The sequence below is a fragment of the Callospermophilus lateralis genome, chromosome 10, assembly GCF_048772815.1.
Source record: "Callospermophilus lateralis isolate mCalLat2 chromosome 10, mCalLat2.hap1, whole genome shotgun sequence".
Classification (NCBI taxonomy): Eukaryota; Metazoa; Chordata; class Mammalia; order Rodentia; family Sciuridae; genus Callospermophilus; species Callospermophilus lateralis.
The window spans coordinates 33,674,947-33,702,439 of record NC_135314.1 but is presented as its reverse complement, the minus strand read 5'-3'; positions in this window follow the sequence as shown (position 1 = coordinate 33,702,439).

Genomic DNA, 27,493 nt, shown 5'->3' with positions numbered 1-27,493 from the left:
CTTTTTTGATACATATGTCTTTCCGCAGCACTGAGCCCTGATGAATCCAAATTTAAAAAGTTTAGAGTAAAAAGGGTTATTTTAAATTTATCTTTGGGGTATATATACCCCTTTCCAATTCCCTCTTTTTGATTTAATAAGTACATTTTAATAGTTTGATGAGCTCTTTCAACTATGCCTTGTCCCTGTGGATTGTATGGAATTCCTGTTATGTGAATAAGGCCAAATGATGAGCAAAATTGTTTAAAAGAGGTAGAAGTATAACCAGGCCCATTATCTGTTTTAACTGTTTTGGAATGCCCACAGTGGCAAAATTTTGTAAGCAATGAGCTATAATATCTTTAGTTTTTTCTCCAGCATGAAGGGAGCCCATCAAAAATCCAGAAGAAGTATCAACTGTAACATGCAAATATTTTAATTTTCCAAATTCTGGCAAGTGTGTGATGTCCATCTGCCAAATATGGTTAGGTATCAGTCCTCTAGGATTGACTCCAAGATTAACTTGTGGTAAAAAGGTCACACAATTTTGACATTGCTTTATTATTTGTCTAGCTTGTTCCTTAGTTATTTTAAAATGCTTTTGTAAGTATTAGCATTGACATGGAACCTTTTATAAAAATTTGTAGCTTCTTCTAGTGTAGAGAAAATATGTGTGTCATGTGTAGTTTTATCTGCTAAATCATTGCCCAAACTAAGGGCTCCAGGCAATCCTGTATGTGCCCTGATATGTCCTATAAAGAATGGGTCTTTTCTGTCCCAGATTAGACTTTGTATAGTGGAAAACAAAGAGAAAACAGTAGAGGAAGGGGAAATCCTACCAGCATCTTCAAGGGATACTACAGCATTAACTATATACTAACTATCAGAAAATAAATTAAATACAGAATATTTAAACATCACAAAAGCTTGTAATACTGCATTAAGCTCTACATTTTAAGCTGATTGTTTGGGTACTAAAAATGTAAAAGTTTGATCAGGTATAACTATTGCTGCTGTACCATTATTTAACCCATCAGTGAATATATTTGGAGCATTCATGATAGGTGCATTTCTTGTCATTTTTGGAAAAACTACAGGATGCAAAGACCAAAAAGACAATAAAGGATGAGGTGGTAAGTAGTTATCAAATGAAACATTAGATTTACACATGATTATTTCCCAAGTATTTACCTCATTAGCTAACTCATCAATTTGATGCATAGTATATGGTGTAATAATTTTATTTGGAGAAATTCCAAACACTCCCTTTCCTGCTTTTATTCCTTGAGTATCAATTGTCCTACAGCCTCAGGATACCTAGTAAGAATAGTGTTAGGAGAATAAGATACATGTATCCACAATAATGGAACTTCTTGCTAAAATACCCCTGTAGGAATATTTTTACTTGGTATTACAATAAATAATAAAGGCAAACTTATATCAATTCTATCCAAATGCATATTTTCCGTATATGTTTCAATAATTTTTAATGCCTTTCTTGCTTCAGGCATTAACATGCGGGGTGAATTTGGATCTGATCACCTTTTAGGATATCAAATAAAGGTTCCTAACTCTCCTGTTGGTATGCCTAGATACGGCCTTATCCAATTTATGTCTCCTAATAACTTTTGAAAGTCGTTAAGTGATTTGAGTTGATCTACTCGTATTTGAATTTTTGGTGGACAGACCATGATCGAGGATAATAGAACTCCTAAATAATTAATTGGAAAATTTAATAGTACTTTATCTGTTGCTATCTCTAGATTATAATTTTTTGATAAATTTGTAAGTGTGGCATAATATTCTCGCAATGTGTTTTTATCTTTGTGTGCTAATAATACATCATTCATATAGTGAAATATTTGTAGTTCAGGATTTTGATTTCTAAGTGCCTGGATTGCTTTGTTAACATAAATTTGACACATAGTTGGGCTGTTAGCCATCCCTTAAGGGAGTACTTTCCATTCATATATCTGATCAGGACCTTCAAGATCCACTGCAGGGATAGTAAATGCAAAACATGGACTATCCTCAGGATGAACTGGAATTGAAAAAAAAATCTTTAATATCTATAGCTAAAACATACCAGGTATTTGGCAAAGTAGACAATTGAGGAACCCCTGATTGAGCAGGTCCCATAATAACCATCTTATTATTAATGGCTCTTAAATCTTGCAATAATCTCCATTTACCAGATTTATTTTAATGACAAAAATGGGAGTATTATGGGGAGATACAGAAGGTTTTATATGTCCCTACACTAATTGTTGTTTGACCAGGTCATGGACTGCTTGTATCTTTCCTTTAGTCAGGGGCCACTGAGGAACCCATACTGGTCTTTCTGATTTCCAAGTAATTTTTATTGTCTCAGTGACCCCTTCTGAAAATCCAATCCATGTCTATCTATTCCTTGATCTATTTGAATTGGTGCTGCTATACCTTGTTCTTGTTCTCCTAATCTTTTTTCTTTCCTAAAACCTTGTCTAGCCCTAATAGTGGGCACACCTGGATTGATGTTATTTGTTAATGTCAAACCTAATTGATCTAGGACATCTCGTCCCCATAAATTTATAGGAAGATGATCCAATACATATGGCTATATAGTTCCTTCACATCATTCAGGATCCTTCCAATCTAATACCATTGCACTTCTATGTGGATTAGTCACCACTCCTAGGCCTTGAAGCGTTTGAGTGGCTTGTTGTAATGACCAATGTTTCGGCCATTCTTCTTTTTTTTTTTTTAAAGAGAGAGTGAGAGAGAGAGAGAATTTTTTAATATTTATTTTTTAGTCTTGGTGTACACAATATCTTTGTTTGTATGTGGTTCTGAGGATCGAACCCAGGTCGCACGCATGCCAGGCTACCGCTTGAGCCACATCCCCAGCCCTGTTTCAGCCATTCTTGAGGAGAGATGATACTGAGGTCTGCATCTGTATAAAGTATCCCATTAAATTTATGTCCTTGAATATTTAGTTTTAGCATTGGGCGAGAATCTAAATTTAAAGATAGCATAGCTCAATCTACACCTGTGGAGCCTAATCCCCTGGAATGTCTTTCTATAGTACTACTGGAAAATTTATCATGTAGGCTGGGTATTATTAATAATTGTGCTATTCTATCTCCTGGTGAAATTACTGATATACCCTTTGGAGAACTAGCTATAATTTTTATTTCACCTGCATAATCGGGATCAATTACCCCAGGACTTATCATAAGTCCTTTTAGAATAGAAGAACTGTGTCTTAACAATAAGCCTACTGTTCCTTGGGGAAGAGGTCCTTTTACCCCTGTGGGAATGATTTGAACTCCCATCTCTGGAGTTAGTACTGCTCTTATGGAGGCGCAGATGTCCAAACCTGCACTTCCTCTGGTTTGTCTGATGAGAGACCTAATGGATAATGTATCCTGGGCACTACCCTGATGGTGTCACTTGGTTCCTCCAGTGCCCCGTATATTTGTGGTCGTGGGCCCTGGAACATTGGTCCCCCCTGTCCGTATTTTGGCAATGGAGCCCGAAGGCTTTCTCCACATTATCGTGGTAAACACTTGGTCCTTGTCCATTTTTTAATAATGGAGTACCCTCTATGGTGGTTTGAGAACGGCATTCATTAGCCCAATGTCTCCCTCTACAGCATCTTGGGCAAATGCCCAGTATTCTACTCCTTTGATACCTAGCTTTGTTAAACCCTCCTCCTATGGGGCAATTCCTTTTAAAATGTCCTGTTTGTTCATAATTATAGCATGTTTTCAGTCTGGCATCTAAAGCCTGTTGTACTGCAGCTGCCAAGACTTGCCCTTGTTCATTAATGTCTCTACATAATTTAATATATGTGTTTAAATCTTCATGTTTCCATGGTCTAATGACCTCTCTGCACCAACGATTTGCTTGCTCATAAGGCAGTTTTTGTTTTATTAATGGCATTGCTTGTTCTGTATCCCCAAAAACTCTGGCAGCTGTTTGAAGAAGCCTATCTACAAATTCAGCATAAGGTTAATTATCTCTCTGTATTACCTTAGATAATTGACCTTGTAAATCTCCATGTCCTTGTAAAGTCTTCCATGCCCTAACTGCATCTGCAGTAATTTTTGAATATATAACAGGATCATATTCAATTTGTTGCCGTTGACCCTCATAAGATCCTTTTCCTGACAACATATCTAGATTTCTTTGAGACTAACCAGCTGCTGCATTTTGCCTAGCCATCTCCATGCAAAATTCCTCATTGGCAAGCTTCCATAACAAATATTGTCCTCCATTTAGCACAGATATACACATGTTAGCCCAATCTGCTGGCGTCATGTTCAAGTTGGTAATGGATTCGACCATGCTTACAGTGAAGGGTGCTTGGGGACCATAGGTTGTTACAGCCTCCTTTAACTGCTTCACTGTTTTGAAATCTAAAGCATGATGAATTCACTGCTCTCCTGCCTGCTCAAGTATAGGTCATGCTAATCTTTGAGGTCCTGTCTCAGGATCCCATCTATCAACTATGGGGGTTGAGGGCCACTCAGCTGTCTCCATAGGTGGAAATGTTGGTTAAATTACGCCCTCTGGTGATAGAACGGTGTTAGTAGCAGCCTCCTGTTGCAGCTTTTTCCCTAATAGCCCCTTTTCCTTTAAATTTTCTTCCTCAGTCTGACTAGCTCGAGAGACCTTCTCTTTTGCTTGATCTAAAATGTCTTTCTCCATGGTCTGAACCTCTAAGAATTTACTTAACACTCTTTTGGTTTGTTTTTTACTAATTTCTAATCTACTATAAAGATAACACAACCCAAAAAGATAACACAAAACAATACCGAAACAGAATGAAACAAAAATGGAACAAAAATTTGTTGTATCAATTTTCCTATTTTCTTGACATGTGCATTTGTGGTCTATTTCTATCTCTTCCTCAGGGGCGAACAACTTCAAACCTTGAGCCAACCATTTTTCCCAGTTTGCCTGAGAAAGTTCTAGGGATAGGCAGCTTGAAACAAAAACAAAACAAATCAAAACAAGAACACATTTTTTTTTGAAATGGTCACCCATTCTCTCGCCTTCCCTCAGGGGCGAGCAATTTCACTCGCCAAGCTTCAGGCGTTCCCCACATGGGCCACCAATTGCCACAGTCTGGCTGGGCACAAACCATGAGCCACTGAAGCAGGAACAAACTTTATTTCTGAACTCCACCAGCACACTCCACACACGCTCCCCAGGAACTCTCCCAAACGCCACACAGCTCCTCCAGGAACCACCAACTGGAAATTTCCCCCTCCAGTACTCCCCCAACCAATGAGAACTCTTCAGGAATCCCTGCGAGAGCTCAACCGGACTCAACAGGAACTCCTCGAGAACTCAAAAGTCATCATCTTAATGGCTTGCTGGCCTCACCTCTCAACCACTACTTCTGGCAAAAATGCCATGCGTCATCCCGACTTGGCTGTGGCCCTCAACAGTCATGTGTGTTCTTTTATCCATCCATTTTGGATTTGTATAACTTCCAGCAGGACAGGTAGGATGATGACTTAAGAATTTAAGCTTGTACATTTGAAGACATGGATCAGGGTATTCAGTCCTCTCTACTTGCTATAATCCAAATTAGAAAGTGATGAGATTGGTTGAGTCACTACTGTGGAATGAATGTTGTCTTTGATCTGTTGCAAGTTATTTGTGATGTCAAGTAAAAGAAAGATTTTAGGATCTAGATTTCAGAAAATTGGCCAAAGCAGTACACAAAAGGGTGCAAAGATAGACTTCAAAACCTCCTGATTTATAATCTAAATGTTCACTGGTGGCAAAATTTTAGAATAGTGAACTTAATAGATGATACAGTAGAACTTTGAAATGAAAATGTTGATATCTAAAAGCAGAACAGAATATTTAAATTCATGTAATGCTAAGGTAATTTAATTTCATTCACGTTATTAGATTTTGTGATTCAGGAAGGATTTCATAATATAACTCTTTATTTTTAAAGAGAGAAAGAGAGAGAGAGAGAGAGAGAATTTTTTTTAATATTTATTTTTTAGTTCTCGGCAGACACAACACCTTTGTTTGAATGTGGTGCTGAGGATCGAACCCGGGACGCACGCATGCCAGGTGAGCGCGCTATGGCTTGAGACACATCTCTAGCCCATAATTTCATTTCTTTATGGGAAGACGTGTGATAGTTTATTTTCAAGTAGAAGTTGATTTGTTGATTGAATAATATTAAATAGTATTTATAAATTGATCGTTAAAAACTTGGAGGAAAGGACGACTTTGAGTTTGTGACACTGGATTTCATTATTGAATTTAAACCATTTAGCATATTTATAATGACTAGGCAGAATAAGAAAACAGTGACTATTTGATGAACAGAAAAAAAAATTCTGTGTAAATAGCTAATGAATTGTTTATTATAATAACAAGTTCTAAGTTAAAAGAAGTAAACTAATACAAGTTTAAAGGCAATATACATAAATTGAATTAGAGTTTAAACTTCATTTAAATTCTCAAACTAAAACTAGTTTTAAACACTTATTCAAACTAATTTACTCCGAATAACATAATTTAAGAATTATTAGGATAAAATTGAAATAAATTTTTTGGTTCCAAAATCTTGGTCCCTTTCTTGCAATGAGAAGAGTTAGGAATCTTAGGTAGAGTAGTGGGCAGTGGGAATAATCCTACAGTACATGTAATTTATCATACCACATATCCAACAGTATTTAAATATCTAACAGGTATAAAAGAATACAGGATGTAGATCCAGGTTTTCAGGGGATGAATCCTTCTCATGCTATTTCAAAACTGTGTGATATATTATTTGGGAATTTTTGTCACTCAGATCCTCATATACAAAATTAAACTAATAATAAGGCTCATTTTAAGAATTAAACTAAATGAGGAGCTATAGCATAACCTAAGAAATTCTCTTTCTGTACTTTTACAGAGAAATACTGTTTTCTGTAAACATTATTCCTATTATTTTTGTTTGTTTGTTTAGCACTAGCTACTCTGATTCTCTGCCAGTACTTCAATTGTCAAACTTTGAGAAATCTATAAATTTCTTCATGTGGCAATCAAACACTATTGGACTAGAACATTTGATTTTATGTTCAGTTTTCTATTTATCTGATAATTTTAACAATGCTAGTAATGATAAAAAGTTTATACATTCTGAAAAGTTAGAATAATGAAACAAATTTCAAGTGGAATGGCTGCTCTATGATAACATTATATCACTGAAGACTTTAAGTTATTACCATGGAATGACATAAAGCCATGTTACATTGTAGGTAGTATGTATATAATTTGTAATAGCATTTATAAATCAGCACATTCCCTTTTTATGTACTACATAAATAAATGATAGAAAAATTCTTTTTAAATCATGTGTTCATAGAAAACTGATTTTCTCCATCTCCATTTAATTCATTTATTCAATGATAAACATTAGTTCCTTTAGTATTTTCTGAATTTAATAGCAAAATAAGAATTGAAGTGCAAGATGAAGCTAAAGAAAAGGAGTTTTAATAGAAGTTATTTTTATATTCACAGAAGGTGTTTAATTTTCCTTTGCAATATTATATTTTTATCACTCAGATGTTTTCTTGCCAATTCTAGTGAAATGTTTATGTTTAACATTTATTTACATGTATAGGTAATTGGTAACTATTTTTGTGTGTATGCACACAGCCATCATTTTTTTCTTCTACTCCATGAACATGCATTTACAACTCTCTCCAAATAGAACTAAATTGTCATTTGTTTACAGAATATATTGCAAAGAACATCATATTTATTTTACATATATATGTTACATATGTATATTTTATGTATTGTCTTATAAGGACAAAAGACATAAAAATTAATATATGATGCATTTAACAATAAACAACATATAATATGTTATATATATATATATATATATATATATATATATACACACACATATATTGTCCTTCTAAGAAGCTTTATATAGAATGTGAAGTATTAACAGTAAACAATTTTCCAACAAAAAATATTTATTCACAAAGCAAGACTTTGCCTAGATTTAGACAAATTTCCTTATTTTCAATAAACAGATGGAGACTATTAATTGTTGTTCTGTTAAATCATTCTAATACCTCATCATTTACTATTTAGGTGCCAGATATGTCTGGGACAGATGGAAAAACAGAGTGGCAAATGCAAGATGATATGGGCTTTGCAAGGATGATACTGTTATGTTAGCTGTGGCTTTGGCATTTGAACTACAGAAGTCATCATGGTAGGAACAGAGGTGCATGTCTATAGCCAAGCAGGATCATGACGTTCATTTATATGGAAATTTGGAAGTGAGATGCATTCAAAAATCTTAGAACTGGATACTCTTTATGTCTATTTAAACTCAAATCTGAATTTTATCAGTTTCATAGGATTTACTCCTTTTTCTTTGTTGTTTATGTACATGTAAGATAGGATATTATCTTGTAACTGGCTCAGAATGCTACATGGACATATTCTATGTCATTCTAGTCTTGAAACAATTTTCTACTCACAAATTTCTTTTTTTCAGGATGCTGCAGGCCTAGTCAGTCATTTTATATAATTCAATGTGTCAGAAAGATCTTTTGTTTGTTTGTTTTAATGATTTTTGGTGGGCTTTTCAGACTTACAATTGTAGGTTGTTTCCTCTACAAAATCTCTGAACAAAATGGCCTTAAGCATGCTCCAAGAACAAGCTGTTCTTTGGCATAAACCATTTGACATTCATCCTACCTCCCGAAACTTGATTCATCTGGACTGTGACATGTCACTGAATTTAGCCAGAAGCTAGAAATTTTGCCTTTTAGCACTTTTCTGTTTTTATGAACCTCCTGGACCTTGATATAAGTTTCTTTACATTCTGACCTTCAAGGTCTACAGAGGTCTCACAGACTTTTTACTCATGATTCATGTAAAAGTCATGTAACACTGCATTGTCAAATATGCTTTGTGTTTAAGAAGAGTTGATTCCAGGTGGTAGAAAAAATAAGTCATACATGCCTTATTCTCACTTAATATATTCCTTTTCTCTTTGTAAAATTATAAGTTCATATACACTGCATTCCTTCAGGAGGGGATTGCATTTAAATTTTTGGGAAAATGTGTCTTATTTCAGCTTATTGAATGGCACTGAATTCTATACCCTGTAGTGAATGGACAAATATGTCATTTTCACTGTCTTCTGGGGAAAGTATTTTTCTAATATTGATAGTACTTCAGTAGTTTATTGTTTTCAATATCAATGTGCCAAGAAATTCAAAGGAAAATAAAAAATACACCCAGTGTGTAAAATGTCAGATCTGGTATTCTAATGAAATTATCATTTTCTTAGGAGAATAGAAATGAGACAAAATATAATAGTAATTATTCAATAAAGAATCACTTTTTAAATAGTTGAGAAAATTTGCATATCTGTAAAATGTTTAAATGTTGTATTGGGCTGCAGCTATAGTTCTTAAATTTACTATTTGTTATAATATATTATCTTTTTAAATGTTCATTATTATAACATAATTTTTAGAATATATCACCGTATATTATTTTATAGCATCTATAGACATTTGATTATTTTTTTAAATTACTATGTATATTAGGATTTAAATTTTATTAGCAAATAAAATTTGCATCAACCTATACTTTAGCGACATGATAATCTGTTTTGTTGTATCTAAATTTTTTGGAAAAGCATGCCTGACCATTGTTATTTTTTGGTAAACATTTGCTTGAAGCAGCACAGGATCTGATTTGAAATAGGTAAAGCAGCTGTTTTAGATGCACAGAAAATGTTGCCAGAGAGAAATTGTGTCCCTAAGGCTTGGGCTGAGATACAGCTTTAAAAAATTAAATTAGCCCTGCACACATTTGGCTCCCCTGTTGCTTGGCTTTCTTGCACCATGGCCCTCCACTATGGCTTCCTATTTGTTTGGCTCAAACTCTTCTGTAGTTTATTGACAGCAGCATGATAAATCACAGTTTCCACTGGGCATCATACCTGCTCACATGGTCCTAGTCCCTGAAAGGGGGCCAATATTCATGACTTCTCATGCAGGATTGTGAAATTGCTCTTTGAAAAGCTTGGAAATTGATGTTCCATGAAACAAACTATTCTAAACCCATGCAGTAACTCTCTGGGAGTTGCGACTCTTCCTTCAAAATGACAACAATGCTGAATTTAAAGTGGCATTCTCTTTGTGTGAGAATAAGATAGTTATATAACTATTTCATGCATGAAGAAGATAATAAATATAAGGAATAGGAAGAGAGGTTTCTAATTTTTTACAAAAATTATGTGTTAATATTTCTTAATTACTTAGGCTTATCAATTCTTTATTGATAATAGAAACTATCCTTTGCATCTGAGACAATTTAAATAAATCTCATTTGATTCATATTTAGCCATGAATTTATCTCATTTGTGGAAAAAAGAAGACAGTATCATTTTAATTGAATAAAATGTATCTATCGTCTACCTGCCTTAGGCTATTGTCTACTTAAATTTTAATTAAACTATGTGCCATAAATTTGTGGGTAACTGAAGATTCGCCATTGTATGATTTCTGTGTAACAATGACATCATCATAGAATGAAATAAGTTATTGTTGCCAACTGGAGAGTAATGTCATTAAATCAAAATAAATATTAAACAAAATTAGATAGATTGCAAAAGAGAAATGAATAATTACCTGTCTGCTAAATTGACATTAATGAAAAAAATCTGTGTTGTTATTGTTCTAATTGATAAGCAACAAAATAACTTACTCATGTATTATTTTTAATTTAAATAAGTCATTGTTTATTCTGTACTAAGTAAAAATACATATTTCAAATTTGTTTACCACTTGGATGGAGAAAAGAGCACTTTTTTGAAGCCTTAAGTACTGTTTAAAAACTGTATGCTCAAATGAAATGAACTACATTAGTTAAAAATAATATTCCACAATTTTGCTATATTCATTGATTCAACATGTTTAGAAAACACAAATACTAAAGAGGGAACTGTATCCTATGGTTACACATAGATAATAAGTGTTTTAAACTAAAATTTTTATGGTTTTAAAAGGCAAGAGGTCAAATAATTTAAATAAGGTTCATGGTCACGTTTCAATACATCTTTGTGCCTCCAGATATTACTCTGGGCTAATGATGTCATCCAAAGGACAACATTTGTAGAGTGCACTTTTTGCCATTTCTTGGGTGGTTTGATTTGTTTCTCCACTGCTGTCACTAACATAGTAAATCAATGCTACATGACACTTTTCCAGTGCTATATAACATAGCTCTTCTTACTTTGTCTAGATTCAGAAGGAAGCTTACGGTAGATGAATCCCTTGCAGCCTGATTCATTTCTAGTATTGATTTTCAAAAGTCTAGAATAGGATGGCAGCATTTCAAGTTATTGAACACTTAAAGAATAATCTTCTTGGACTTTTTATTTTTATTCAGCTTAAAATGTGATACTAAATAGACATTACTGATTTTTAGGTTATAAAGGATTTATAAAAGCAAACATTAAAGAGTTGTGTTCTTTTTTATTTTTTGTTCCTTTTATCAGTTTGTCTGACATCCAATAATTGTAGTTGCCCTGTGCATGGATATAGACCATGATACTATAATTAGATACCTTCTATCAAAAATTCTATTCTCCAAAACCCTCACAAAAATAAAACAAAACTCTTTAAACCACTTTTATTTTCATTTTGCCATGGTAGAAGAAGCTATACATTGGTTAGTTCAACTTTTTTCTCTAAATGTTAATGCCATCTTACACTTTGAATGTATGTAACTTAAATTAAAGTATGGTATATGCTCTCAGAATTTGATTTTTCTTAAGATTTTTATGAACAAAATCTGTTCAGAAGAGTTACAACTGAGACTAATAATATTTTTCAGGTCTCTTTCTGTACCAAGTTTACTTATATTTAATTCAATGACATTGTATTTTGAAAATATATGTCAAATATATTTCTGTTGTTGAATATTTTGTGCATATCTTAAGACAACAGAATAACATTAACTTTGATTTTTTTGAAGTAACCAGTAAATTTAAGACTGTTGTTACCACCTTCTGGAAAATTGTGGTGTACACATTGAGATTGGAGTATATGGTCATTGACATTTATTGAATGCTCCAATTGTCAGGTGCTCAAGACACCAACATGCAACATGCAAGAATAATACCAAGGAAGCATTCTTTTGCAAATTAGGAAATAGATGTCAATAAATTGAAGTCATATGCCCAACCATTGTTATACATGCAGTAAGGGGAAAAAATATAATTTGAATCATGAAGTTTATATTTTGGATTAACTGAAGTACAAATTAATGTAATGAATAGAAGTATGGAGTCTTCAGCCAAATTGTTGTTTCAAATCTCAGGTCTGTCACTTAGTCCCCAATACATGACCAGTGGTTTACATTTCTTATGTTCCTATTATTATTTATGAAAAAAATGGATCAAAATGGAATCTCTTTCACAGGTTATTTAAAATGGAATCTCTGTCATAGATTATTTTCAAGTATTAAATGCCTTTATACAATTTGCATATGTAAATCTTTTTTCTCACAGTGCTATACTTAAAAATATAGCTATTGTTAATTTTTAATGTTTTTCTAAGGTCATTTGATTTAATAGAAATATTTGTGCATAATATATTAACATTTATATATTAATTTATTGTGGATGGAATATAACTTAAAATAATGAAATTTGTGCATAATATATTAATATTTATATATTGGTTTATTGTGGATGGAATATAACTTATAACATTACACAATATAAATATATATATAGGTTTATTGTTGATGGAATATAACATAACATTACAGAATATAAATATATATATATATATATTTGGATATAAAAATAAGTTATATTTTTATATATATATTTTTATATAACTTAAACTTAAAATAACTTATAACATTGCCCATATATATATATATTTGGATATAAATATATACATATATATATAATTTGGATATAAAAAAATCACCCAAAGACTCATGTATTGTAAGTCTATTCCCCAATGCTAATATTCCCCAATTTATCTTCACTTGGAAAAATCAAGTTTTACAAAATCCTATGATTGTATACATCTTCAGAAATATGGAACATATTTATTTATATGTAGCTGACTAAACCAGTGACAAAATAAGAACAAATTCAAATTTTTATTGTCAGAATTCTGACATTTCAGCAGACAGTTGTATAATTAAAAATATCCTTATCCAAATGAACAAGTTAAAAAAATATTTCTGACAATACCTTCAATCTTTTAAAATGCATTTAAATACAATTTGCTAAGAGAAAGCACCATGACAGCTGGGTACATGCCTATAATCCCAGCGGTTTGGGAGGCTGAGGCAGGAGGATTGTGAGTTCAATGCCAGCCTCAGCAACTAAGGGAGTCTCTAAGCAACTCAGCAAGACCCTGTCACTAAATAAAATATAGAAAAGGGCTGAAAATATTGTTCCATGTTAGGGTTCAATCCCTTGTACAAAAAAATAAAAAATAAAAGCACTGTGACAACCTATTAAAGAATCTGGAAAACTTGAAATAAATATTTCTTCATGAAAATTTAATTAATTGGTGATTCATTTATTCAGTTGTCCCTTATAAGGTTTTCATGAGTCTCACCCTCAAGGACACTAAAGAGATCATCTCTGACAAATAACAGTCCTCCATAATTTGGTAAGATCATGTTAGGATTCTCTGAATTAGCACTTTTCCTTCCATTCCAAAAATTAGAGCTTCATTTCTACTATCTTATTTCCTTCATCTTCACTTATTATTTCTCTATAAAGATTTAGCTTTTAGTCTTGGAAACATATGATGATCTCTCATTATCCATATTGGCTATAATCAACTTCATATGTCATGATTCTATAGCTTTTTTATTTTTATTTATTTGCCTTAATATTGGATTATTTCAATATTGATGTTGATTTTCCCCCATGCTGAAGCTTCTCAAGTCTTGCAATGTTTTCAGCAGTTTTTTCGACAATAACTCCTCACCAAAAGTACCTATTAAAAACATACAACTTTTTAATGTGTGTGTTTGTGTGTGTGTGTGTGTTATTTTTTACAGCTGTTTTAGGCTTACAGCAATTTAGAGAAAGGTTCAAAGATATCCAATATATTCCCTGGTCCCCCAAATACGTAGTCTCTCCCACTCCCCACATTTCCCCCTAGAGTGGTACATTTGTTACAACTGATATATCTATATTGATGAGACATAATCAGACAAATTCCAGAGTTTACATTAGTATTCATACTTCCTGATGCCCATTCTATGGGTTTAGACAAATTAATACATTGTATCTATCATGTTATTGTTTGAATATAAAAAAATCGTCCAAAGACTCATGTATTGTAAGTTTATTCCCCAATACAGCAATGTTCAGAGCTAAGGATTTGGGGCTCTGATTGGATCATGAGTGGTCTAGCCTCATTGATGGACTAATACACTGAGAGATTCATATTGGATGACATTATTAGAAGGTGGTAGAATGTATAGGCAGTGGAGACTAATTGGAAGAAACTCTCACTGGAGTGTACCCTGGCATGGTATATCTTATCCTTGACCCCTTATTTGTCTCTCTCTCTCTCTCTCTCTCTCTCTCTCTCTCTCTCTCTCTCTCTCATGCCTGCTTGCCATGAAGTGAGCAGCTTTCATCCACCAGATCATTCTGCCATGATTTTCTGCCTAGCCTCAGGCCTACAGTCAACCATGGACTAAAATCACTGAAATCATGAGTCAAAATAAAAATAAAATAGATATTTGTTTCCCTATATTTTTCTAAGATATTTATCATAGCAAAGAAAAGTTAACACATAGCATTGTAGAATTCTATTACCCTGAAAGTGCTCTATTTATCTACCTATTTATCTTTCTCTGTAAATCACTGATAATTTTACTATATTAATAGTTGTGTTTTTTACCAGATGTTACATAGGTGTAATTATACTTTAAGTGTTCTCTTCCGATTGGCTACTTTTACTATAAGTTTCTTCATTTTCTTTTCATGATAAGGTAGCTAGCTCGTTTCTTTTCAGCACTGAATAATATTCCATTTTTTGGATGTGTCACAGTTTATTTTGGTGATCAATAGTACTTGTTTTAACACTTGATTCTATTAATAATTCCTTTCTGGGCTGGGGATATGGCTCAAGCAGTAGCACGCTCGCCTGGCATGTGTGCAGCCCGGGTTCAATCCTCAGCACCACATACAAAGATGTTGTGTCTGCCGAAAACTAAAAAATAAATATTAAAAATTCTCCCTCTCTCTCTCACTCTCTCTTTAAAAAAAAATAATAATTCCTTTCTTAACTGACTTCTTTTATACCAAACACTCCTAATTTTATTTCTTTCTTATATACTACTTCTTTTAATTCCACTTTCATTTTACCTCCTTACTACTAAAAATTTTTAATTTGAATTGACTTGGGCTCAGGCCTCAAGTTATTCTGTTTCTGAATTTATTACTTACAAATTGTATCACACACAAACACCCCCACACACATGCACACATACATGTATGCAGTAGATTTATATACAGAGCTGACTGATAACTCTCAAAATTCATGACACATTTTCTTTGAATTCTAATATATATATCAAATTTAATAAGACAAAATTGATTTTCTTATCTTTCCTTTGACACTAGCTCCTTTAAATTCTTTTCTGAGTAAATAACAACTCCATGTTTTCCAGTTGCTTAGACAAATATTTTGGAGCCAGTTTTTACTTTTTATCCTTTGACCACACCTCATAACAAATTTATCAGTAAATTCCATTTGTTTTTATCTTCAAAACATATTGGACTGGAATGCTTCTCAACACATCTCTTTCAATACCTGGATACAAGCCACCATTAACTCTTTAGCAGATTGTCCTATAGCCTGTAAACCGCAATCCATGCCTCTACATTAGATTCCTTTACCCTATACATTATCAACAGCAGTTAGAAAGATGATTTCTAGAGTATTGTTTCTGACAAAATATCTCAAATAGCTTTGTATTTTATTCAGTTAAACTTTTTGAAGTTTCAATAGCTCAAATTTGAATTCATCACAAAAGATTTTCAATGACTCTAATACCTCTCTTAAAACTCTGTCTTTATTTCTTATCCACAGTCACTCTGATCCAGGCATTTGAGCTTCAGTCCTCCATATTTGCTATTCCTTTTATTTTTTTAAATTTTTTTAAAAGGTGTGGTGGCACATGCCTTTATTTTTTATTTTTTAAGATAGAGAGAGGAGAGAGAGAGAATGAGAGAGAATTTTTTAATATTTATTTTTTAGTTTTCGGCGGACACAACATCTTTGTTTGTATGTGGGGCTGAGGATCGAACCCGGGCCACACGCATGCCAGTCAAGTGCGCTACCACTTGAGCCACATCCCCAGCCCCAATATTTGCTATTCCTGAGCTCAGAGCATTCTTATCTTGACAGACATAGAACTCAGTTTTCATATTCATGTGCATCTTATCACATGTTAGCTTATCTTTGTTGCTGCACTCCCTGACTACCCTCTTTAAAAAGTAATTGTTTATTCTAGTGCTTACATTTATCCTATTCAATTTTCTTCATAATATATACTGTGATTCTAAACGCTTTTTAAAAATCAATTATATTTTCATGAGAATTGCGCTAAATATGAGACTATTTTGTTTGATCATTACTGTGTCTCAAGTATATAAGTTTCACAAAAATATAACCCAATTAAATTTTTTGAATGATTTGTTGACTGAAAGAAACACTCACAGTATTTTTCGCTGGTTTCTGAAAGTTTTTACAATAATTTTAGTGATGGCTGTTTTATAATAATGTGGCCAGATCAAAACACAAACAATTCCACTTGTGTCATTAAAAAAAAGAAAAACAAGATCTGAAGATATTAGAAAGAATATGTTACTGTGAAAAGCATCATATTTTTTTCCTCTTTTTCCAATGGAGAATTTATTATTTAAATCTTAGAAAATAGATGAACAAGAAAATAATTATAAAATAATACAATTAGGTTATTATTATAATATAATTGAATATATGATAATCACAGAATTATCTGAAATGTTTGCAGTTTTATAAGATCTACTTGGAATTATGTTTTATAATCAAAAAGAAATCTAAATAATAGCACTTCTATACTAATATTGGGTTACCAAAACTCTTATGTGGATGAGAACATTCACTGCAAAACAATTTATTTGGACTTTCATACCAACATGGCTTATACAAATTATTACACATAAATATGTGAGGTGAGGGCTTTGTTAACTAGCTTGAATATGGTAATCATTTTGCAACATATAAGATTACTCAGTACTCCTTGGGAAAAAAAAAAAAAAAATATATATATATATATATATATATATATATATATATATATATATATATTCTGTTGATTATACATTAATAAAGATGAAAAAAGAAAGCAAAACTCTTGCAATTAAAATAAAATAAAAAATATTGCAAATAATATAATGGAAACATTGTAAATCTTTAATACTTGAAAAGACTGTCTCAGAATCCTAAAGCAAAGCCACTCACAATGTTCGCTAAAATTATGCATACTTCTGAAAGGTAAAATCTGTCATTTTTAATGATCTAACTTTAATGTGCTTGGGTGGTAAGATTTTCAAATTTAATATCAAATTAGAAGTCAATTGAAAGCATAGACTACTTACCAAGTAAAAAATGCCTGTGAAAAAAATGTGTCCACATTTACACATTTTTTTTGAATATTTCATACACCAACATACTTTTGAAATGCAGAAAATAATATTTGTTATTATTTTCTCAAAAAAACCCCACTGGAATGTACATTTGCTGTTTTTTGTTTATTATAATTGACCACCTCATAAACATTTTGCCATGATATCTTCTTTTATCTACTTAAATTACCAAATCCCCTCAAACTTATAAATACTAGATAGAAGAATTTCTAGCATTTTTAATAAACTCTCCTTAGGATATTTTAGATTTCTGAAATGTTGTTGCTTGATTTGTCAAAATATTTATGAGAACACCCTCCTTCCATGTTTCCAACCTTGTTTAAAATTATTTTACTGAAGTTTACAATGTGATTTTAGTGTAGATATACATATATATATATATATATATATATATATATATGGATATATATATGGATATATGTATATGCACATATATATCATGGAATTATATATATATATTAATAATTTGTATTGGTTTTATATAATAAATATTATAAAATATTTTAACCATGGGCTATAAATAGTCTTGAAAATTTAAATTGTAAAATATTATTTTCAGACGTTTTTGAAACATAATATAAAATCTCTCATGTTTCTTAATTTACTTGTGTTTGGATCTTCAGGTTGAATATCATTATGTAGATTTTCAAAATACATTTTGTTCTTATTAAATTATCATGAGTATAGAAAAAGAAATCCAAGATATAGCACCTATTATCTTGAATTACATTTCTTACTTTCTTAAGAATTTTATATTAATACCATATCTGCATAAATGCATTGGTGAATTCTTCTATAATCATTATTTTGATTGTTGTCCCATTCAAATTATTCTTAAATGCAGAATATCAAAAACTTTATTTGACAAAATGAATTTTAAAGAGAGACTATGGGATACTTCTTTCTTTGACAATTAGTCAACTATTAAGAATAATGTCTTCCAGTTCACAGAAGGAATAAGAATGGTCAATAAATGTATGAAAAAATGTTCAACATCTCTGAGTAAACAACATTAAAGAAATGCAAATTAAAACTACAGGGAGATTTCATGTCTGTCAAGTTAAAGTGGCAACAATCAAGAATACAAGTAACAATTAATGTTGATGAAGATGTGGGGAAAAGGGTACACTCATATATTGCTGGTGGGACTGCAAATTGGTGCTACCACTCTGGTAAGCAATATGGAGATTCCTCAGAAAACTTGAATGGAATCACCATTTGACCCTATACTAGCTTCTCAGCATATTCCCAAAGAAGTTAAAATGAGCATACTAATGTGACACATCTACATCAAGATTTATGGCAGCTCAATTTACAATAGCTAAGCTATGGAACCAACCTAGTTGCCCTTCAATGGATAAATGGATAAAGAAAATATGTTATAAATACACAATGGAATATTACTCAGCCATAAAAGAATTGACTTTATGACATAAGCCAGAAAATTGATGAATCTGGAGATTATTGTGTTAAGTAAAATAAGCCAATCCCCCAAAAAACAAAGGTTGAATGTTCTTTCTGGTATGTGGACACTGACACACAATAAGGGCATGAAGGGAGGATAAAAGTTCAGTAAATTATACAAAAGAAATGAAAGCAAGAGATGGGGAATCTAAACAGGAAAGACAGTGAAAGGAATCAATTTAACTTTCTTAAATACATATATAAATACAACAGAGTGAATCTCTACATCCTGAACAAAGACAAAGCAGGAATTCTAATTAGAATAAGATATACTCTGTATTTGTATAAATATGTCCAAATATATTGTACTATTATGTATAGCAAAAAGAACAAATAAAAAATAATGTCTTTAAATAATTTTAGGGATCATTCAATGAAATTTCTAAAAAAATCATAAGTCAATGAAAACACAACACTTGATGTGATTTTTTTCTCATTTTTTAATTACTTAGAATATTGCCAAATAATATTTTAAAAAATAAAATTAAATGGTGGCTTCATTTTGAACAAATTCATTCAGTTGCAGTATGTTTCAAGAGAAAATAAAGAAGTTCTGATAAGGAATACAATTTTGCATAACATCACTTATGCTGTCTTTCAATGGGCTTTTCCTTTTCTATCAGATTATGGGAAAGATAAACACTTCAAGTGATTCCATCATATATAATGATGAATCAAAAGGTAACATTAAATATTGTCTGAGTAAGTCTTTAGAGTGTGTCTACCTTTCTTTTGGCATCTCTTATCACATTATCAACTCCTTTTAAGTAACAAGAAATTGAATTATGATCTTCAAATCATAGCTAAATCAATGTAGGAAGTGCTCTGATTCTCAGTTCTAATGATGAAAAATCATTTAAAAATTGAGTCACTATTAAAATAAATATAAAACCTATAGTTGTTCTATTTTAGGCAATTTGCAAATTATATGCCCTTTATATCTTAAGAGAAGACTATATACTTCATTTGAGATAAAGATACAATGATGCAAATAGAACTTTTTCAAGGCCTTCCTTTTTTTATAGATCATATATTGAATTGGGTTAAATTAACTTGAAAGCTGGGAATTAATCTTGTTTTCTAAAATGCACAAAGTGATAATCAGAGATTATGCAAATTTCAAAGGATCACACTTTGATTATTGTTAGTAGAAAGAGGATTGAGTTATTTCTGATAACACAGCAATGACTTCTTTTCTTTGTTCTTCACTGACTATCAGAGTATCAAAAAGTAATGCTCAAGCTGGGAGCAGTGGTGCAAGCTTGTAATCACAGACACTCAGGAAGCTGAGGCAGAAGGATTGGGAGTTCAAAGCCAGCCTCAGCAATTTAGCAAGGTTCTAAGTAACTTTGCAAGACTATCTCAAAGTAAAAGTCTAGGGCTCTGGCACAGTAGTTAAGTGCCCCTGGGTTCAATCCTTGGTACAAAGAAAGAAAGAAAGAAAGAAAGAAATGCTCAAACTGGTTTACCAAATAAAAAGTTCTCAGGGGATGAAATATGCCCATGTTTGCCCATACTTCTTCTTTTTGGTGATTAAAAAGTAAAGATTTAGCAATTTAGCTTAATTAATATATACAGATATTACTGTGATCTAATAAATTTTTTAGAAGTTTCATGTTCTCTTCCATGAAGAATTTCTGAGGGCCAAAATAGCTTAAAGAAACACAAAATAAAATTCCAAGTTCTCTACCATTTTAGGTTAGTCTGGATTCTTCAGAAAAGAAAATGGAATCAACAGCATTATATACATATATATAATCAGTTATTATGGGACTTGGCTTAGATGATTATGGATACCAAGAAGTCCATGATGAACCTTCAGAGAGTTGGAGACCCAGGAAAATCAGTGGAGTGATTAGTCTGAATAGTCTGAATACAATGAGTGGCTGTTAGTTTAAGTCCTATGTCTGAAGGTCTAAACACCAGCAGCTCTGATATACAAGGTCAGCAAAAGATGTATATCTAAGGTCAAAGGGAGATGGAGAAAAGAGCAAGAGACAGAGGGACACAGAGAGATACAGAGACAGAGAGAAATTTGTCCTTTCTACACATTTTTGATTTTGGTGGTGCTCGATTGAACTCAACGCCTCACACATACTACATAAGCACTTTACCAGTGAGTCACATCCCTAAGACCCTTTTGTATACATCTTTGCTCTCTCTCTCTCTCTCTCTCTCTCTGAGCTCTCAAGGAATGGGGTTTTGCTTACTTAAGTTGTGAGAACAGAACTTCTTTATTCATTTTGCTGATTGATATGCTAATCTCTTCATTGTTAGAGTTGTAAACAAGTCAGGATGGTGCCTGGTATTTTGCCAGGAGGAGTGGTTTATGAGGTGGCGACAGTGAGCCATTAAGTGTGGAGATTCCTTATTGGTTGACTGCTGTATCTAGTTTATGTTAATTAGATAAGCTGTGTGGAATGTATAAATACCTCTGTTGTCCTACAATAAATGGCTCCTACTCCTGCTGTATCAATGTACACAAGTTACTTGTCACACACACACACACACACACACACCCATTATTTTGCTGCAGCCGGACTGGGGCACTTCATGAAACACCCTCACAGACATTGACAACCAGAAATAATATCTTACCACTTATCTGTACACTCTTTACTTAAGTCAAGTTCACAAAAAGTTGCTAGACACACATGCCATCACCAAATTACTAAGCACAACTAAATTCTGACTTTTCACAAATAATTCAATTAGTAAATTAATAGAAAATAAAGAAATGAGTTTTATCAGTACATTATTTTTAATATTTCCGCAAATACATGCTACCCGAATTTACATGCGATTTAATGTAGGAGTTATCCTATTAATAGCCAATATGATATGTGATAATAAAATTAAAAATGGCTTTTAAATTCTGCTTCATTTTCAAGTAGCATAAACTTGTAACTGGATAGCTTAGCTTCTTACAGAGGTAATTTATAATCTTTTGGTGTTTGGGTAACCTAGAACCCTAAAACATGCGTACATTTTTTTTTTTAAAAAGAGGATTTTCACATGCCAGAATATATTCTTTTAAAACTGTAACATTTCAAATGTGTATTTTTTGTATAATGTCAAAAGACAAAATTTGAGATCATCTTGTTTTCCCATTTAAAATGGTAATTTTGTTATTTTTAGTGGCATTTTGGAAAGATATTTCATCTTCTTAACAATGTATTTTACATAGTGAAGTAAGGGGAAATAAGCAAGGATAATGTAGACAAGTGATAAGAATTTTTCTGCATGTAACATATTGAAGTTTTTTGTAATTGCAAGCATGATAAATATTATTTAACATTCGAAATTTGACAGCAAATTTCAATTTACTTAATTTTAACAGTCTTATTGAAGTATGGAGGCAAACTTTGGAGTACATGGCTTACGTAAGTTTTCTCTGAACCCATTCCAGATTGCTATTCCTTAAGGAAATGATATTATTAAGTTTAAAATGAGCAAGTCTGAATTATCTACTACCATTAAGAAAGCATTGATTGGAATACGATGATTTTTGTTTGATTTAAATCTTTATAACTTCTATGATATAACATTTTTTTTAGCTAAGTTATTTTGCTGGTATATTCTTCCGGCACTGTGCAATGATATTATAGTTAAGTACTGGAGTGTGCTCCACAAGACCCTTCAAATGTTCTTTTTCTATATGCTTAAAGACAAGTGAGAAAAATAGTAATTTCAATTAATATGTGAAAGATGAAGGTGACCTCAATAAGTTGTAAAATTTCCACTTCAAACTCTTAGATAGAGTTATTTCCAAATAATTAAAATGAGACCTTCCTACCTACAACCCATGTTTTAGACAATCCAGCCCATCAAATCTTTGCATTGAGATGAAGTTTTATCTAGAGTCAGAGGTATTATTGGTTTCCTAAGAGACATACGTCCTTCATATAGTTCATGTTAATGAATAGGGTGAGTTGAGTAGAATCATTTTATAAAGGGACCAATTTTGATAAAAATTGAAGCATTAACATAAAAGCTGCTCCCCTGAGTGCAATGTGAAATATCCTTTTTTGAAATATATATTTGATTTTGCCCGTAGTTTGCTCCTTGCCTTCTAAAATGAGTGCCTCAGACTCAGAGGTTAAAACAAATTTAAAACACATTAAAATTTCACACATTACATCATGGAAAGAATTGTGATCAGAGTCCATTATGCACCTTTATAACAATATTAAGTGGTAGTTGTTAATGTATGAAAAAAGTAGTAAAAATGGAGCTTTATTGAATTTCTCTGTGAACTACATATACTATGTTCACAAAAGTTTTTCTTTTATGACTAAACATATTATAATATATAAGCATAATAAATAGTCAATATGAAACAGCAGTCATTTTAAACATAAGAATTTGTTACTTAGAGAAGCAAACCTATATTTCAGAGTTTTGATAAACATTTCGGTAAAAGCAAAAGTAAACCATCAGAGATGGAAGGCAGGAAAAAGTGGTGGCTAAGTTAAATCTTCCCATGATCATCTTCCCAAAGAGAGGACAAGTTGAAAATCTATTAATGAACCAAAATAATCCTAATAGCTAAGTAAATCAGGTGAGAGACTAGAGTGCCTGCATTTACACTGCATTAACAAAATCTAATGAAGACAATGGAAGAAAGCAGGAAGATATCCCTGCATCACCCAAGCTGCCTGGCACAGAGACAACTCCGTCCTACTTAAAAAAGGAGGGATAATTAAGTGTAGTTTTAGACTTAAACCACAGTACCAGGTCTGCAATATTGAAACCCAATGGCTAGGCAAGGTTCCATAAAACTTACCATCAGCCCAATAAGCTGCTGGAACTATATTGGGCCACATGTCTGACTGTGTCTATCAATACTTCAAACTTTGGCAGACAGCATAGCAGGGAGCAAGATTTCACCTTCTTGGAAGCAGGGTACCAGGGTTTCAGCTTGGAGTCCAGTGCCAGGACCACCACAGTGATGCCTAGCACCCAGTGGAATCAAAAGGCCCTATTTGCATGCCAAAGCTCACTGATAGCACATTTAAACTATTCATCAGGTGGAGAACTATGTGCCAGTGAGACACACTTAAGTTTTAACTTCCATTAGCTCCATCATTGAAATGGCCTGAATACCTCCCAAGCCTTCATTCCCCCAAAATTGTGAGATTCAGGCACAATCCACCCAAGCAGTCTTGGTTGCCAAGGTACTATCTTTCCCATTTGTCCCCAAATTATGGCACCATAATTATCTCCAGTCAGTCCTTATAAACAGGTTCTAGAACTGCCCTGGCACCAAGCAGAGGCCTGAACCCTTGTGTAACAGACTTTGTTTTGATCTGCAACATGACCACCTATGGCTTGGGCCCTGGTGCACCCCTGAGACTGTGAAGTTTCTTGCAAATGTGAAATATACATGTGACCCAACTTAGCACCACGTTGAAGCGGGTAGAAGAGGTTGCTGAACACAAGACTTTACCCTAGAACTTGGTACTGGGGTGGTAAAATTTAAAGGCCTTGTCTCAGGACTCCTTGTGAAGAGAGCCTCTGAAACAGCTCCAGGGATCATAGTGTGACAAAAGATTGGCAGCATTGGTAACCTCAATTATGGCATAGGATCCTGGAGCCGGCCCATAAACTGTTACAATGCCCAAAGCTGTGCAGAATCCTACAGTATGGAAACAAGTTGGTAAATACAGACAACAAATATGGGCCCCAGGTAGTGGCTTGTGGAACATCACACTCTAAGTATTTTTTGTTTATTTCTGGACAATGCATAAGGATTGAACATGGCTCTTGATTTCCTTCTAATTCTGAAATAGTGACAGCACACCAACAGCAGACTCCTATAAATCCTGGAACCAGTGCGATTTAGTACTGAAATGAGTTACTACATGCTCAGAGTTTCTGGAAAGACCAGCACAAACAAAACCAGATTAGAAAAACTAGAATAAATATCGATTCATTCAATGTCCAAAAGATGCTGCACAACAGCTGCAAACTGACCAGGCAATAACTACTATGAAAGAGCTCTTTGAGATTCTTTCTTTCTTTTTATAAAAAGAAAGTGCTTTAAGGAAACATAATTAACATGAAGAAAACAGAGATATACTTCATTACTCTAACAAGGAAATTTTTTTTATTTAATTGATTTTATTCTTTTAAATACAGGACAGCAGAATGCATTACAATTCTTATTACACATATAGAGCGCAATTTTTCATATCTTTGTATATAAAGTATGTTCACGCCAATTCATGTCTTTATGTATGTACTTTGTTTTTGTGGGGGTTTTTTGCAATAAATTCTTATTACACATATATATCACAATTTTTCATCTCTTTGTACATAAAGTAGGTTGACACATAATTTGTGTCTTCATACATGTATTTTTGATAATGATGTCCATCACATTCCACCATCATTGCTAATCCCCTGCCTCTTCCCTATCTAGAATTCATCTATTCCTCCTATGCTGTCCCTCCCTACCCCACTATGAGTCAGCCTCCTTATGTCAGAGAAAACAAGGATGTAAGCAATTCCAAAAAACAAATTCTTAAATTGAAAAATTAGATCAGCCAAATTGGAAATGTGATTAAAGGTATCAAAAATAGGATTGAACAAACAAATTAAAAATAAGTGAAGTCAAAGAAAAGCTATTTGAAAACACATAGTTGAGGATAAAAAGAGAAAAGGAATAAGAAAGTCAAAATTAACCAGATTTAGTTCAATAAAATCTTCCACAGGATATGTCATAATCAAGATTTCATGGCTGAAATATAAAGAGAAAATTATCAAGGAAACCAGAGAAACACACTAATAAAACAAAGGGGTGTCCCATGTCAACTGACTGCACGTGGCTCCGTAGAAAACTTATAGGCCAGGAGAGAGTTCTGTAAGATTTTTCACAGTACTGAAGGAATAAAACTGAGGGAAGAAAACTGTAGACAGTAAAATTATCCTTTCTAAAAATAAAGGAATTGTGAAGACATGAACAGATCAATGAGAGTTGAAGGAATGTATCTCTGCCAGTGTTATTTTACAAAAAAAAAAAAAAAAAGCTAAAGAAATTCTTTAGACAGAAAAAATATTTATTTAGTGAGAAGAAAACAGAAATGTAAAATTCACTGTTAAGAGTAATTATATGGCCAGGTGCAGTGGTGCATACCTGTAATCCCAGCAGCTCAGGAGGCTAAGGCAGGAAGAGGGTAAGTTTAAAGCCAGTCTCAGCAATTTAGGGAGACGCTAAGTAACTCATTGAGACCCTGTCTCTAAATAAAATACAAAATAGGGCTGTGGATGTGGCTTGGTGGTCAAGTGCCCCTGAGTTCAACCCCCTGTACCCACCCCAAGAGTAATTATAAAAACAAGTTCAGAGTACTCTAAAACTGTAGGTGTGACATGTAGAACATTCATACCTTCAGCATAAACAATAAAAAGCAAAACAAATAGAAACAACAACACATTGATATGTTAAAATATAGACAGTATCGAAAGATGCAAAACAGATACTGAGAAATAAAAATTTGAGGAGAAATGGAGTTCATTCAGACAATTTCCTTACTAATATATATTTTTTGTTCTTTTCTGTATTTGTTTCTGTTCTTTACAATCATGGCAAGTTACTATACTTTCAAAATAAGCTGCTGTAATTTAACATAAATTCTGTAAGCCTATTGGTTGCCAAAACAAAATTCTTTAACATAAAAAAAAACAAATTATTAGCCAAGAATAACATCCTACTTACTAGAGTGATTCACTTAATCATCAAAGAAGACTACAAGAGAAGGACAAAAAAGCTACAATAAAACTAGAAAACAAACTACATAATGGCTCTAGTAAGATCTTTCTTATCAATAATTATCTTAAATTTGTATGTAGAAAAAATGACCCAATTAAAAGACATTAAATGACTAAATGGATAAAATTAGAATCCAGTGTATTTAGCTTAGGAGAAACTCACTTCACCTGTAAGAACTCACAGAAATTGACAGTGAAGATACAGAATATGATATTCCATGCCAAAGGAAGCCAAAATAAAGTATAATTAACCAATATGAATTTCACATAAAAGACATCAAATCAAAAACAATAAAAAGAGACTAGATCATTACATAAATATAAAGGGGTCAGTTCAACATAAGAAATGACAATTCTAAATGTATACACACTCAATATTGAAAAACACAAATATATAAAGGAAATAGTAACACACCTGAAGGAAAGACAAATTCTATCAAATAATAGGTGGAGTCCTTAAAACCTCATTTCCATTAATGGACAGATCATCCAGACACAAAATCAACAAGCAGCAGCAAAAACTGCAACCCAGGCCAAATGCACCTA